The 15,174-nt window shown below is 37.8% G+C and overlaps 1 long non-coding RNA gene across 1 annotated transcript in view; it reads left to right on the top strand.

Moving 5' to 3' along the window:
• LOC122555840 (uncharacterized) overlaps positions 1-15,174 on the top strand; it is a 192,168-nt gene that overhangs the window by 98,529 nt on the left and 78,465 nt on the right. The gene's annotated exons all lie outside the window — the stretch shown is intronic.

Below are 15,174 nucleotides of genomic sequence, written 5' to 3'. Positions count from 1 at the left end.
CAAGAATTGCTATTGGGAATTTGTTTTTTTATCCAGAGAGCAAATTAAACACCAATGTGCTGATAAAATGTCATGGGAATGAGTATACAGGAACTCAAATTAAAGTAAAATACTATGTATGCTATAAATCTGAAACAAGCACTGAGAATGATGGAGAAACTCAATGCATCTCTCAGCATCTGTGAAAGAGAAACAGAGTTAACATTTGGACTCCAGTATGACTCTCCTTCAGAACTGTCAGTTCATGAAATTTTTCAAGGAGTGACAAGTTATTTTTTAAAATATAAAGAAACATGGACCGAAAATGTCTGCAATCACAGATTGAGAAAAAATTTCAAGTGACCCATGTGGAATAAATGAAACCATGCACACTGAAATTAACATTTTTATTCTAAAAACATTGAAACCAGATAATTGAGTCAGTGTCAACAAATTCAAATCTCCTGTATTAATTTACAGTGGTATGATATCTTCACAAGTTGAAAAATGAATGGTCAATTAGCCATCTCAGAAAGGCAAAGGATTCAGACTCAAGAATACATACTGAACATACATTTCAACAGCTGCTTTTTGAGCTGCACAACAAAGAGAAAAGGTTGATTTGTAAGAATTGAAGAATCTCTCTCTGTCTTACTCTCTCTGTCATTCTCTCTCTTTCTCCCTCTCTCTCTCTCTCTCTCTCTATCTATTTTCTCCCTGCCTGTTTTTATCATCATTTCTGAAAACAGCACCCAGTGAAAAAGTAAATTGGGAAAATAATTATTGACTTAGAAGTCAAACATATCTGCAGCTTTTGCCACTGCAATTCGACAAATGAACAACTGGGGTCTCAGGTTACGAATCTAACACCTCAACAATTCTATGGAATTGCTAACTGTGAAACCTTGGTTCTCCCTACTTGTACCAGACACACTCGCTGTTAAACTTAGTTCCTTTATCTGTGTTTGAGTGCATTTGATTTCACATTTTTATTTTTTTCTCAGTGTTAGGAAGTAATCAAATTCATATTTCTTTCCTTTAGAAAACGTTAGTATTGTGCTTCTTCATTTTCAAGTGAGCTACATTTTAAGCGAGTGTGATAACTGCATTCCAAAAAGAAATAAAGGTAGTTTAGTTAGATTCCCTACAGTGTGGAAACAGGCCCTTCGGCCCAACAAGTCCACACTGACCCTCCAAAGAGTAACCCACCCAGACCCATTTCTTTCTGACTAATGAACCTAACCTGTACGTCTTTTGCATTGTGGGAGGAAACCCAAGCATTCACAGGGAGAACATGCAGACTCCACACAGACAGTCACCCAAGGCTAGAATCGAACTCAGGTCACTGGCGCTGTGAGAAAGCAGCAGTGCGAACCATTAAGCCCCTGTGCTGCCCGTGGTTGTTGCAAATTACTGAGAGAGGTTTATAAAAAGAGTCAATGCCCCCTCCTCATTTGGTCATAACTGTAGTTTTTGAAAATCTAAAGCAAATAAGTATTAGTCCAGTGTTGTTACCAACGATCAGGTTTCAAAATATGTCATTGGATGTTTGTTGCCTAAAATCACAAGTCTTTTGAAAGAATAAGCTTCATGGATGTGATAGTCTTCATTTATTCCTTCGTAACTTGTACTCTGATGTTGTTAAGTAAAGGATAGACGTTGATCATCTCATCTACAATTCAACAGCATTGGCCACCATTTGTCAGGGAAGTCATCTAGCCTATTACTTTTCATTTCTTTCCCATGTGATAAAGGTTAAAAAGTAAAGACTGCCTTATTATTAAGTTGATGTTAGTCAGTTTTAGGTCTTTATAAGTATGTGTAATTCATGCAGCCAACCCCAACTACTCAAACTTGAGACACCACAATGATAAGAGCAATGAAATACCAACAAGGGAATCTCAGTTCCACTCAGTTGGCATTTACTGAAAGACTGGAGATTCTTTCAGCCATTCAAAACAGATACGTCTGAATTTAATATAAAGGAAACAAACCTAATTTGAAATATCAGAATAAGATGTGTAACCTTGTAGATAGTAAAAATCATATGTTTTATTTTCCGAGCATCATTGCCAGATGAATAACTGTTTCCATTTGCTTCCCTTTTGCTAGCACAAATGAACTATGCTTGAACATTCAAAAAGACTTTATTTGAGGAAGCACCAGACTATTTCCTTAGGTTCTGATCATCTATACATTGCTAGGTCAAGGACAAGGTTATTGAGTGATGCTCTTCCAAATGTCTGGAAGCATTTATTAAAATGTTTTTACATTTTCTTTGCTAACTGAGGAATGGGGGTGGTGGAGGGGAGAAATTCAGGAGAAAAATGGGGCATTAATTATTTTCAATGTTTGCTCCATTAGAAGCAAAAATGTACTAATGACACAATTTCTTGATGTTTAGGTATGCTTGGAAAAGCTGACAAATTAAGCAATGTGTTTTCTGGTATTATGGCTTTTTTCCTTGCAAAATGTATTTTTCAATAAATTCAGATTCAGTAACCAATTATAAATTGTGTTTGCCTCTATATAATATGATGTGTGGCTTCAAAAGGACCCACCTGAGTAAATAAGTGAATGATCTTCACCTAATCCATATGCTACAATAAATATAGTGATTTTAATTTATAATTTGAGAACAATAATATCTCACTGCGGGGATATAATTGTCAGTTTGACTTAGTCTATGTCAATATATTGCTTGATTTACTAATGATATCTTAGGTATTACATATTTTAAAATAATTTAAGCATGCACAAACTCCACTGCTAAATGATAATAAAAAGTCTGGATAAGTACAGAACTGGATAAATATTAGCATAATCCATGCTACAGGTCATTCTGTAAAGACTTTGAAAAATTAGCTTATGTTTGGAAACTTCAAAGAGTTCGGCATTTGGCACACAGCAGCAATCATTAACCTTACCACTGGACATTTGAAGGCGTATTATATTTTCTTTTTCAAGAACAATTAACCCTTTTAATTGTTTTACTCCATTGTCCTTAGATGTTCTAGAAAGGAAGCCCCACCGATTTCGAAGTTAGGTATTGTCAACTAATTAACTTAAGACTGAAATCTAAAAACATTACATTGCATGTAATGCATTACAATTATGTGACAGGGGACAAGTTGAGAGAACAGTATACAGCTTCCCATAGGTTTCCGCCGGCGATAAGAAAGATAAACACACTGCCTGCTCCACACAAATGTTTTGCAGTTTCCTGACAGCCATTTTGATGGAAGGGGATTTTGCCTGAGTCTTCAGTTTTTAGACAATGATCTGTATGATGTGGGAAGCTGCGTGTACAAAGTGAGGAAGCTCCCTGCACTGAGGTGTATATCCCCTCTGTTTCCTGAAACTGCGGGTTAGTTAGAAGGCACAACATTCCAACCTCGTGCTCTGCTCCAAATATTGGAAGAGAGTGTTTGTTCCTTTTTTGTCCTTATTTCAAAATTTGAGTAGTAAAAAAATTTAAGGGAGTAGAAATAGTTCAACCCTTTTTTTCAGTAACCATCTGAGATACAAAATCTTTTTCTGAAGAAGCAGCCTGAAATTTTACTGCACTGAATGCTTTACAAACTTAGCACCAACTTAATGCTCACCACTTATCAACAGTAATCTGAATGTTCAGGGTGATTTATCCACAATTTTAATGCAGGTTTTAATTAATTTAAAATAGTGTCCTTGAGACTCTTTGAGAAAAGAAGAGGGTGGATCTTGTGCAGACTGTGAAAGTCATTTGGCAGAATGCCTCATGGCCCGAGCTTTCATACAAGTGCAAGGGCATTGCTTGGCTGATGGTGAGAAGGATACTGTCTATGAGATCCTTTATGCATGTCCACACTCTCTGCGCCACCACAAAACAACTGTGGAGGGGACGGGACTGTCACACACCTCCTTCAGGAATGTGCCAATGCAAAGGTAGTCTGGAGAGGAATGCAATGATGTTTGTCGAGGTTCGTCCCAAGCAACTCCGTGACACGGGATTCCGTGCTCTATGGTCTGTTCCAGGGGACGCACACCAAGGTAAACATCAACTACACCTGAACCACCATTAACTCAGTAAAAGAAACTTGCTGGTCTTCCAGTTGAAGGAGTTGATCCTAACTGAGAGTTAGAGACTTGCATATTCCAAGACCCAGGACTACATGCTGAGGGATGCACTAAAGCTCGGGGCAGCTGCCACCAAGGCACAATGGGGAAAAATCACCATGAAAGGTCCTTCTGCCAAAGAATAATGGGGGTCCTTCGGCAATTGGGCCCTACTGCCACCTCAGCTAAATGCCAAGACATTGAGTGTGAATATAGTGAATGGTGAACATCAAAGGCTTAATTTGTCCTCTGTAAGTAAAGAGAGTATAGATCTGAACAGCTTCATTAACTGCACATGTGCCAAAAGATTTCTCTCCATGAATAAAGTATACTTCTGCAAAAAAAGTAGATAATATTTGCGTTGAAATAATTGACAGAGAAAGATTGCATGATCATTTTTGAGTTATCCTGCCAATACCACCAACAATTATTTTTGGCTTGCATGATTATCTGGTCACAGACAACTAGACCTGTATTTGTTTCTTAGAAAGGAAAACCATACTCAGTCCTGGAACTAAACCAGCTCACAAACTGAGGATCATCCATAAGTAAAACCATATACTTAGTTCATCTGGCTAAGGAGCAATCAAAAACAGAACCATGCATAAGTAAGAAATTAGACAGAACCAGAAGAAATCTTTCTTTCTGTTTGTCTTCCTTTTTCTTCATGTAATAACAAATATTTTATTAAAATCATCTGTGTGATTCTTCTTGCATTGCTGCATTTTTCCTATTGAAATAAAACATATTGGACTATAATTTACTGTAAGAATTACTTCAATGTCTGCAGTTAGACTTGCCCAATCCCATTTAATTTTGATAATATATAGTGTTACAAGTTGCTGGCCATTTGAATGAAAATGTTCCAGGACATGGAAGTGAACAAGGTGAGCAGTTAGCTATCATTTGAACCAATAGTACATACAATAATTTCCATGCTTGCGTGTTTAGCTGGTCACTGAGAACTAGATCTGAGCTTGTTCTTTAGAAAGGGAAACCATATTCAGGTCTGGAACTGAACCAGCTCATAAATTGAGGACCATTCATAACTAGAACAAGATAGATAGCTCATCTGGCTAAGGAACAATCACAAACACCAGGAGCCTATGGCAGTTTAGTAACTTGAGCAGTTGAGTTCAATTTTAGTGACACTATGTACACCCAAATAGATGACATTACTGTGGGATGATTTTTATGCACATCTCTTGCTAACATCTTTATTAGTTAACATGAGAAGTGCACCTTTGATGGAAAGACCACTAATCTCCTACTCTTTGCACAGTTTGACACATTTGCAACGTATCTGGAAGCAGATTGCTACCAAAATGGAGCAAGTGACCGTGCATTGCTGCTAAGATTACCACAACCCGAGTCTCTTTATATTGAGGGAATCCTCCATGGATTTGTAAGTTGCAGCCCACAGCTGCATTACCCAGGTCATTGATGCCATGTTTGTGAATGCTGTCAACTGCTTCTGCTTTGGCACAATGAGACCAGTCAAATTAGTTTTCAGCTTCACAATGTTCACAAATTTCTCAATCGACACCATCGGACCACGTGTATCCTGAACTCAGTCACTGGGGCAGAGATTAGTATATGTGACTGTTTCAGGGATGAGAGCAAGGTCAGAGAAGTGGGGGTCCCTTGAGAAGAGTCTCCACTTTCAACAAGCTCTTTCTGCATCTTTGATCTCAGGGTCCACCTCGTCTTGACTACATGTTATTATTGTAGCATTCAGCCATCAATGTAATGCTGTACTGGGGAGACAGGCCGCCTACTTGCGGAGCGTTTCAGAGAACACCTCTGGGACACCCGGACCAACCAACCCAACCACCCTGTAGCTCAACATTTCAATTCCCCCTCCCACTCCACCAAGGATATGCAGGTCTTTGGACTCCTCCATCGTCAGACCACAGCGAAACGACGGTTGGAGGAAGAACGCCTCATCTTCCGGCTAGGAACTCTCAACCACAAGGGATGAACTCGGATTTCACCAGTTTCCTCATTTCCCCTCCCCCCAGCCTGTCTCAGTCAAATCCATCAAATTCAGCACCGCCTTCCTAACCTGCAATCTTCTTCCCGACCTCTCCGCCCCCACCCCAGTCTGACCTATCACCCTCACCTTGACCTCTTTCCACCTATCACATTTCCGATGCCCCTCCCCCAAGTCCCTCCTCCCTATCTTTTACCTTAGCCTGCTGGACCAACTTTCCTCATTCCTGAAAAAGGGCTAATGCCCGAAACGTCGATTCTCCTGTTCCCTAGATGCTGCCTGACCTGCTGCGCTTTTCCAGCAATACATTTCCATCTCTGATCTCCAGCATCTGCAGACCTCACTTTCTCCTCAATGTAATGCTGTACTCAATCCTCTGTTAATCGATAGCAGAGTATGCAGGCCATTGCTCATGACGATCATTTACTTATTTATGGTCTGCTGTGTCTCATTCTCCATGAGGTTGGCCACTCATTCAATGAAAGTAACGGTCAACAAAAGTGCCTCAGATATTGTGACATTCATGCTGCAGATGAAATCCTCATAACTTTAAGGTGAAAGGCAGGAAGTTTAGAGTGGATTTGAGGAAATATCTCCTCACCCAGAGTGTGGTGGGGGACTGGAATTCAGTACCCAGGAGGATAGTTGAGGCTGATAATCTCACAACCTTTAAAAAGTACTTGGATGAGCACTTGAGATGTCATGACATTCAAGGGTATAGGCCCAGTGCTGGAAAGTGGCTCTAAAATAGATTTAGTGTAGTTTTGATGGTATAGACTTGATAGGCTGAAGGGCCCTGTCTGTGCTGTATAATTTTATGATTCTATAAAACACCCCTCTTTCTCCATATATGTACACTTTTAATGGAAATGCAGGCAGAAGCACACAGATTTGTCCATTTTGCTGCGTCACAAACTTCCTTTTCATTGCTAACTCCTGATGCTCAACATCTCGATCAAGCTCAGTGGAACTTAAAGTGTGTTCATGCCTTTCTCTTCTGTCTGTCTCGAGCAGCTTTTCCTGCTCACAAAGATGTCCGCCTCACATTATCTAGCTTTAATGCAAGGTGATACGTCTATCAGTGCGGGTGGGCAGTGTACAGGAGTCATGTGGCTGGAGGTGATCAAATACAACATTTGTTGCTGCTTTAAACAGCTTTCCTTCAATGAATGCTTGAGCTAGTGTGTCATCCCTCCCTGATGATTCAGGCAATGTGGAAGTGGGATGCTCACTCTGTGGCTTAGCTAAAGGGTCTTGGTAAAGTGTGTTAATCAATCAGTGGGTTCTCAACCCACAATAGTCCCATTGTTATAGCTAGGCCGTGTCCAGAAACTTTGAACCAGTTCTAATGGAGAGTCAGATTAATCTTGAAATATTAACTCTCTTTCTCTCTCCACAGATTTGTGAGGTTTTCCAGCATTTCCTATGTTTGTCATACTCTTACCTGACTGAATTCTACAAAATAATTTCTCAGTCTCAATAACATTGTGAGTGTTTTGCTATTCTTGTCAGGTGATTATGTATTCATATTTCAAATGTTGAAATTCTCACTATCATACGCATTCGCTTTATCAAAGAAAATCCAAAACAAAAAGGGAGACCTGAATTGTAATTGTCATTTGGATGGTATGTACCTTAGGTGAAGAAAAGCAAGATTATTGAATGTCTCATTGGTTTCACAGCCATTGAGGTAGTTTGGAACTGGAGTTGGAAATGTTATGTTGGAAATGTGGCAGCCAATTTGCACACAGTAAACACCAACAAACATAAATCTGGTAATTCCTAAGTAATCTGTTTTGGTGATGTTGATTGGGAATAAGGTACGATATCACTTTTTTTAGAAATAGTAAAATGTGATCCTGTATATTCACTTGAAGGCAACCAGAGCTTTAATATGTCATCTGATTGATGACACTTCCAAAATGCAGTGATCCCTCAGTACTGGCCTGGAGTGTCAGCCTCGGTGTTTGTGCTTAAGTCCTAGAATGAGACTTGAACAAAGGACCTAGTACTCTAAGGCAAAAGTGTAATCAGCTGAGCCATGGCTATCAATTGGTGCAGATTTCTCTCCCTCATCCCACCAGCCATCCAACCTTTTAATTATGTTACTTTTGGGAGTCCTGTCATTTCCAGCTCCATTGTAAAAATGCGCGATGATATTAATTCTTCGATATTTAATGAGGCAGTATGCTTCGTGGCTCTCTGGCGTGCAAGCAGTATATTCATCCAGAAGTTCAATCTATAGCATCTACTTATAATTTTGCCCTATTTAGTAGCAACCCTTGCAAAGTAATCAAAGGACACTCATCTTAAGTATTATTATACTGTGGGATGTAATTTGTAATATGATCAATTTAGATGATTCAGCCTGATATTCACTGTTTTGCTGCTGTGTTCTATCTCTCAGAATGTAGCTATTTTGCAGTAGCAATACAATGATAAGGTTGAAATGTGTGAACCTAAAGTGAATGAGAATGCAACAGTGCATTTATGTGACATTTGAGACAAATCAACATTCATTAGTTTGGGGTCATACATTTAATCTTTTAATATACTTGTGATACATCATTTAATCAGTTTTACAACTGACACTCTCTTATTCATAAAGTCTATTTTCCATTTACAATATTAATAATTGTAGCATGAAAAGTAGCATGACTAATCATGGCTTACCATGAACAAAATTATTTTTGATATAATAATGTAAGTGAAATTGTAGTTAAACTCTGCTTGAAGGATATTTTATAAATTATGAACCAATGACTACAATGATCTGGTAGTAGATAAAGAAAGGAAACATTATCGGCGAAAAATTGAGAATTTGTGTATGATGCATAAGATTACAGAATATACTGATGACAAGCAAAAATGGCAGAAGATGCAGCTCAAAGCCTATGCCCAAAATCAACAGATTACTATAATTATGGAATTGAAGCATACATCATCAGAGCTCAGTTCAGATGAAGTGGACTTGTAGTATGTATAACTGACATTAAATCCGACAGACAGACATATTAAACTTGGACACCATCTGCAAAGTAGTCAAACTTAATGTGCAAGGACTGTTTTAGGATGAACCTTGAGAAATCCCAGAAGTGAGATGAGAGTGGTTGGTCATAACATCAATGCTGCATTTGACTGAGTGCAGCTTCAAAGATTCTGAGCAAAACTGAAATCAAAGGGAATCAGAGAGAAAACTGTGCCCTGGTTGGACAGACAAAGGTTGAGGTTATTGGAAGTGAGCCATTTCAACTCCAGGACATCTTGCAAGTGCCCCCCAGAGTAATGTCCAAGGCCCAAACATCTTCAGCTGCTTCATCAATGACCTTTCCCTCTATCATAAGATCAAAAATAGGGATGTTTTCCAATGATTGTACAGTGTTCAGTACCACTCTCATTTCATCAGGTACAAAAGTAGTCCATCCCTAATGCAGCAAAATCTGGACAATATCTAGATTTGAGCTGACAAGAGGTAAGTAACATCTGTTCCACTCAAGTGTGGATAATGACCTTCACTTGCAAGGGAGAATCTAATGGTCAGCCCTTAATATTCAATGGCATTACCATTGCTGAACCCCCATTCTGAATGGCAGAAAACACATGATAACTCCACCACCTGTAAGTTCCTCTTCAAGGCACTCACCATCCTGACTTGGAAATGTATTGTCATTTCTTCACTGTCAGTGGGTCAAAGTGCTAGAACTCCATCTCTAGTGGATCTGCCGAAACACAGTGGATTGCAGCAGTTAAAGAAAGCAGCTCATCACCACCTTTTCAAGGGAATCTGGGCTTGGGCAATAAATACTGGTCCAGCCAACAATGTCAATATCCCATGAATTAATTTTTGAAAATGGGTTACATTCAACATAATCTGGGAGAAGGATGTACAAAAAAAAGGCTGCCTGAAAAAGATGATCATGTAATGGTGTTGTTTCCTTCACACAACAAAGATTACAGTCTATTTGGACCAAATCATAAGCTAGAACAATGGTGAAGTTCCAACAAAATCAATATCTTTGCTCACATAGAGAAAAGCCATGTAGGTCTGTAATTCGGCTCAACAGCCACATTCAAACACAGTATTGATGTTCTAACTTTGCAAGAAACAGCCAGGCTCAATGAAGAAGGGAAACCAGCAATCATTATTAAGTCAGCAAGAATGCTAAGTATTTGTTAATAAATAGATGCAAAAAAAAGGGCATTTCTTAACTAAAAGGTATTAAGTTTGTGTACTAAATCCTATAGGAACAAGTTGAATGAGGGAACAGAAAGTTTCTCAATAGCAAAACACCAAACTTTGCAGAACAGTTGAGACAGGCACATTAGATTTCAAATAGTTTGAATGAAATTATTTTGAAAATTGGGCACAGACTAAATAACAGCCCAAAATGATTAAGTCAGGGAAGCAAACAATAGTAAGAGGGAGTGTTGGGAATCTGTAACATCTGGAGAAGACCAAGAGTCTGGGGAATGGAGTAATAGTTAGTCTATCTAAAAGGGCAGCCTGCTGAACTGAAATTAGATTAATTTCTGATAAACATACAATTTATTGGGAAATATTTATATGTTTGAGTCATAGCTTCCTTGAAAGGGAATAAAATACTTGATTAACAATTTAATCAGCAACTCAATTTAACATAATAAAAATGATGCATCCTTCCACATATATTAAAAATTCAAAATGTACTGCTGCATCTAAATTGTATTTGGCACTGGACTGAACATGTTTTAATACACTGAGATTTATAATTTGGAGAAATGGAAATGTTTTATTGTCAACTGGGGTTTTGTATTTAATGCTATTCTTGGGTCTGGAATGCCAAATAATAAATATGACTGGGAAACAGTTTTTAAATTGGGATGAAGTGCTTGGATCACACCAGAAATTTATGAGCAGTTTCAACTGAAGCAGTTGGTTGTCAGTAGCTCTGAGGCAATCAAGCAGTCACCTGAGCAATATTAACATTCTGTCATTGTAAAATGTGCAACTGAAAAGAAAGTCTACATAGGCTGAGATAAAAAGCGAAAGGAGGCAAGGCATTTAAACAGAGAAATAAAATAATTTAGCATCAATATGTTCAAATTAGTTTGATTAGAATGATATTAAAATATAATATAATCACCAAACTTTCTCTCTTCCAAGGTTTCAATTTTTGTTTCGTGGTAACATTCTCATCTGGGTCAAAACGGGGGTATGCCATTCAGAATATATTGTTATTCAATCACACTATTCAGTGAGATCTGTATTGGACCTCCATGGCTCCCCATCCCTCAATAGCGTTAGCTCACAAAAACCTGGTTATTTCAGATTTTAAATTACTATTAAGGATAGCTCCTACTTTTTTTGTGGGAGAGATTTCTGCCAGTTTCTGGTTCTTAATTTTGCCCCTAAGAAGTTTCAATCTGATTTCAAGGTTCATGCTCTCTTGGCCTAGCTTTCCTACCCAGAAAATCCCTGTCTTCAAAGTTGATTTCTTTCAAAATTCTGAAAATTCAATCAAATCACCTTCTAACTTTACATCACAGGGAATAAAAGCCTAATTTATGTAATATTTCCTTATAGTTTTAATCTTTAAGTATTTGTGTCATTCTGGTGACTCCACATTAAATTCTCAATGAGTCAATAGGTAATTTCTATGGCCTAGTGGACTTGTTAGGCCAAAGCGCCTGTTTCCACACTGTAGGGTTTCTAATTCTAAAATTCTAAATCTGTAAACAGTACATAAATATGGTCCAATTATGTTAAAAATCACACAACACAAGGTTATAGTTCAACAGGTTTATTTCAAAGCACTAGCTTTTGGCGCGCTGCTCCTTCATCAGGTGGTTGTCAGGAGCAGTGCTCCGAAAATTAGTGCTTCCAAATAAACCTGTTGGACTATAGCCTGGTATTGTGTGAGTTTTAACTTTGTACACCCCAGTCCAACACCTACACCTCCAAATCATGGTTCATTATGATATGATGATGCTGGTGTTAGACTTGGGTGGACAAAGTCAAAAGTCACACAACACCAAGTTATGTTCCAATAGGTCTATTTGAAATCACAAGCTTTCAGAGCACTGCTCCTTCATCAGATGATGTGGAGGAGAGGGCACATCATAGAATTTATGTGCAGAGATATACACAGAATTTATATACAGAGAGATAGTGACAAGATAATTCCAGACAATTAAGAATGTCAAAAGATAAATACAAATAATGGGAGTGAAGTGTCAAAAGCATCAAACAGCGCGAGTAAAGTGTCAACAGCTGAATAGCAAGTGAAGGGATGACTATGATCCAATTAATAATTACAAAAGAATCAAAAATAGAATTTGTCATGGTTCAAGTAGAGCTTTGTGTAGATGTTGGAAGTCTTCCTTCCTTCACATTATATTCAAAACCTCTAGATATTAACACCAACATTCCATTAGTGTTTTTGGTTAGTTTTGGACCTGAACATTATGTTTCATCATCTGTGCACATGGACTCTAAACTGTTTGGATCTCTGCCATTGTAACTAAGTACCACTCTGGAGCTCTCAACATATAATCATGTTGCACTGTTGTAGTCATCTTTTGGATGACATATGAAACTCAGGATCCATTTGTCTGCTCAGATGGACATAGAAGGTCCTATGGCACAATTTGAAATAAGAAAAGTGAGCCCTGGTCAGTATTTATACCTCAAACAAAATAACTGAAACAGATTACCTTGTCAGGTACTCAATGTTCTTTGTGCCATCTTGCTGTGAGTAAAATGATTACCATTTTTATTTAAATTTTACCATTCAAATGACTATTAATTAAAGTATATCATTGGCTTTCAACAATTTTTAAGGGGAGATGTCCTTAGGTTATGAGTAATACTGTGTATTTATTTAAGTATTTTCTTCTGATATGCAGTAAATTGCTAGCATTTTGGTTCTATTGATTTGTATTATTTCTTTACGAATTTGAAGTTCACTTAAAGCAATATTTCTTCTACAAAAATTGTGCCGTGCTTAAGTGTTTTAAAAAATTTACTTTTTAAAAATTATATTCAAGTAATGATTATATTGTTACAGTAACTTTAAATACATGGATAAGAGAAGCAAACCATTTTAAAACAGGACAACATGCTCAGACTGATTGTGTGGTTAAATAACAACCAAGATCTTCAATCTATTTATGAATGCAATCCACTGCTGTAAAGGGGCATTTGATAATGTGGACAGGACATCACTTTGCAGTATTCATGATAATTGTTTGTTACAGCCATGTAAAGCATATTTGTGGTAAAGACTTTGTGGTAAATATTTAGTGCTTAAAGTAACAGATTTCAAAACAGTGCACAAACTGGGTGCCAAATCTACTCTAAGAAGACAGTAGTGTAGAATTTCTGAATTGATGGGTAATATTAATCCTTGATTAAATCAGCAATATCTTGCCTGAATAGAATAATTTTCATCTATATAATACTAAAATACTTCATTTGACCATCATCAAACCACTTTAGGGGCTATTAGGATAGATAGCTGGTAACTTGGTTACAGAAGAATGTTGCCTTTAATTGTCTTTAAATAGTTGAGAAAGAGGCAGAGAGGTTTAGGATGGAAGGCAGGGAGTTCTGGAATTCTGAATCTTTGAAATGTGACATTTGTCAAAGTGACCACCAATGATGGGTGATTAAACTAGTGAATGGGTAAAGTGTCAGAATTGGAGGAGTACAGAGTCCTGAGAGGGTTAATAAAAGAATTGATTGAAAATAAAAGGACATTGTTTAATGACATTGCCTGGCTGAATATAGCTCCAACGACACTCATGAAGCTTCACACCATTCAAGACAAAGCAATTACTTGACGGCTACCCACATCCACAAATATCCACTCTCTACACCACTGACACTCAGTAGCTGTAACATGTACCATTTACAAGATGCACTCCAAAAATTCACTTCTTAAATATTGCTTTCCAAACTCACAATGGCATTTTTTTTCCTCATTCATGTGATGTGAGTGTCACTAGCTGGCCGTCATTTAATGCCTGTCCCTTGTTGTCATTGAGAAGGTGGTGAGTTACCTTCTTGCGATGCTGCAGTTCAGCTGTTGTGGGGTGACCTCCCCAGTGTCATTCAGGACGGAATTCCAGAGACATAGGAATACCACCAACTGCAAATTCCCCTCCAGGCCATTCCTCATCCTGACTTGAAATATATTACTGTTCCTTCAATATCACTGGGGAAAATTCCTAGAACTCCCTCCCCATAGAATTGTGGAGCTACCTACTGCACATGGACTGCAACAGTTCAAGAAAACAACTCACCACTACCGTCTCAAGGACAACTGGGGAATGTCAATAAATGCTGGCCAAGCCAGCAGTGCCCACGCCCCATTAATAGATTTTTGGAAATGTCACTTATCTTTCGGAAAATTACCTCTGAAATCATAACTATAAAAGTGAATAAGGATTGTCCACCACTACATAAAACAACAAAGTATCTGCAGAACTTCACACATTACAAAAACTTGATAACTACAAACAAAACAAACCAATATTAAACTTGTCAAAGAAAAGCAAAACAAAACATTTCAGAAAAAATGTCAGAAATAAAGTAAAATACTTAGCTTAGCACCTGAACAACGTTAACACCAATTTACATTTTTAAATTTCCTTTAACATAGAAAATAGTATTTTAAATAGGAACAAATTACAAAAGGAGATGGAGGGAATAGAGAAGGAATGAAGAAATAAAAGATATAAAGGGTGACTCAAAGTTCCTTCAAAGTTATGGATTCTAAGAATTTTTTTAAATGTTGTACAATTACAACATTTAAAAGGCTCTAGATGGGTATATGAATAAGGAGGGTTTAGAGGGATATGGACCAAGTGCGGCCAAATGGAACTAGATTAATTTAGGATATCTTTTCGGTATGAAAGTGTTGGACTGAAAGGCCTGCTTCTGTCCATCTCTATGATTCTATGACTTTGTCAGTGGTGATAAAACAAAGGTGGGGAGATGTGCAAAGTGATGAAGCAGAAATTTTGTAGGACGGTGGAGGGATATAAAGATAGAAGACATTATAGAGTTAGGGTGGAGTAAGGCCATAGTGGAAGTTGAAGATGAGGACAGGATTTTTAAATGTAAT

This window comes from Chiloscyllium plagiosum, unplaced genomic scaffold (genome assembly GCF_037043375.1).
Source record: "Chiloscyllium plagiosum isolate Xiang-an unplaced genomic scaffold, Cpla_swu_hap1 HiC_scaffold_13, whole genome shotgun sequence".
Classification (NCBI taxonomy): Eukaryota; Metazoa; Chordata; class Chondrichthyes; order Orectolobiformes; family Hemiscylliidae; genus Chiloscyllium; species Chiloscyllium plagiosum.
This window is presented reverse-complemented; position numbering and strand designations above follow the sequence as displayed.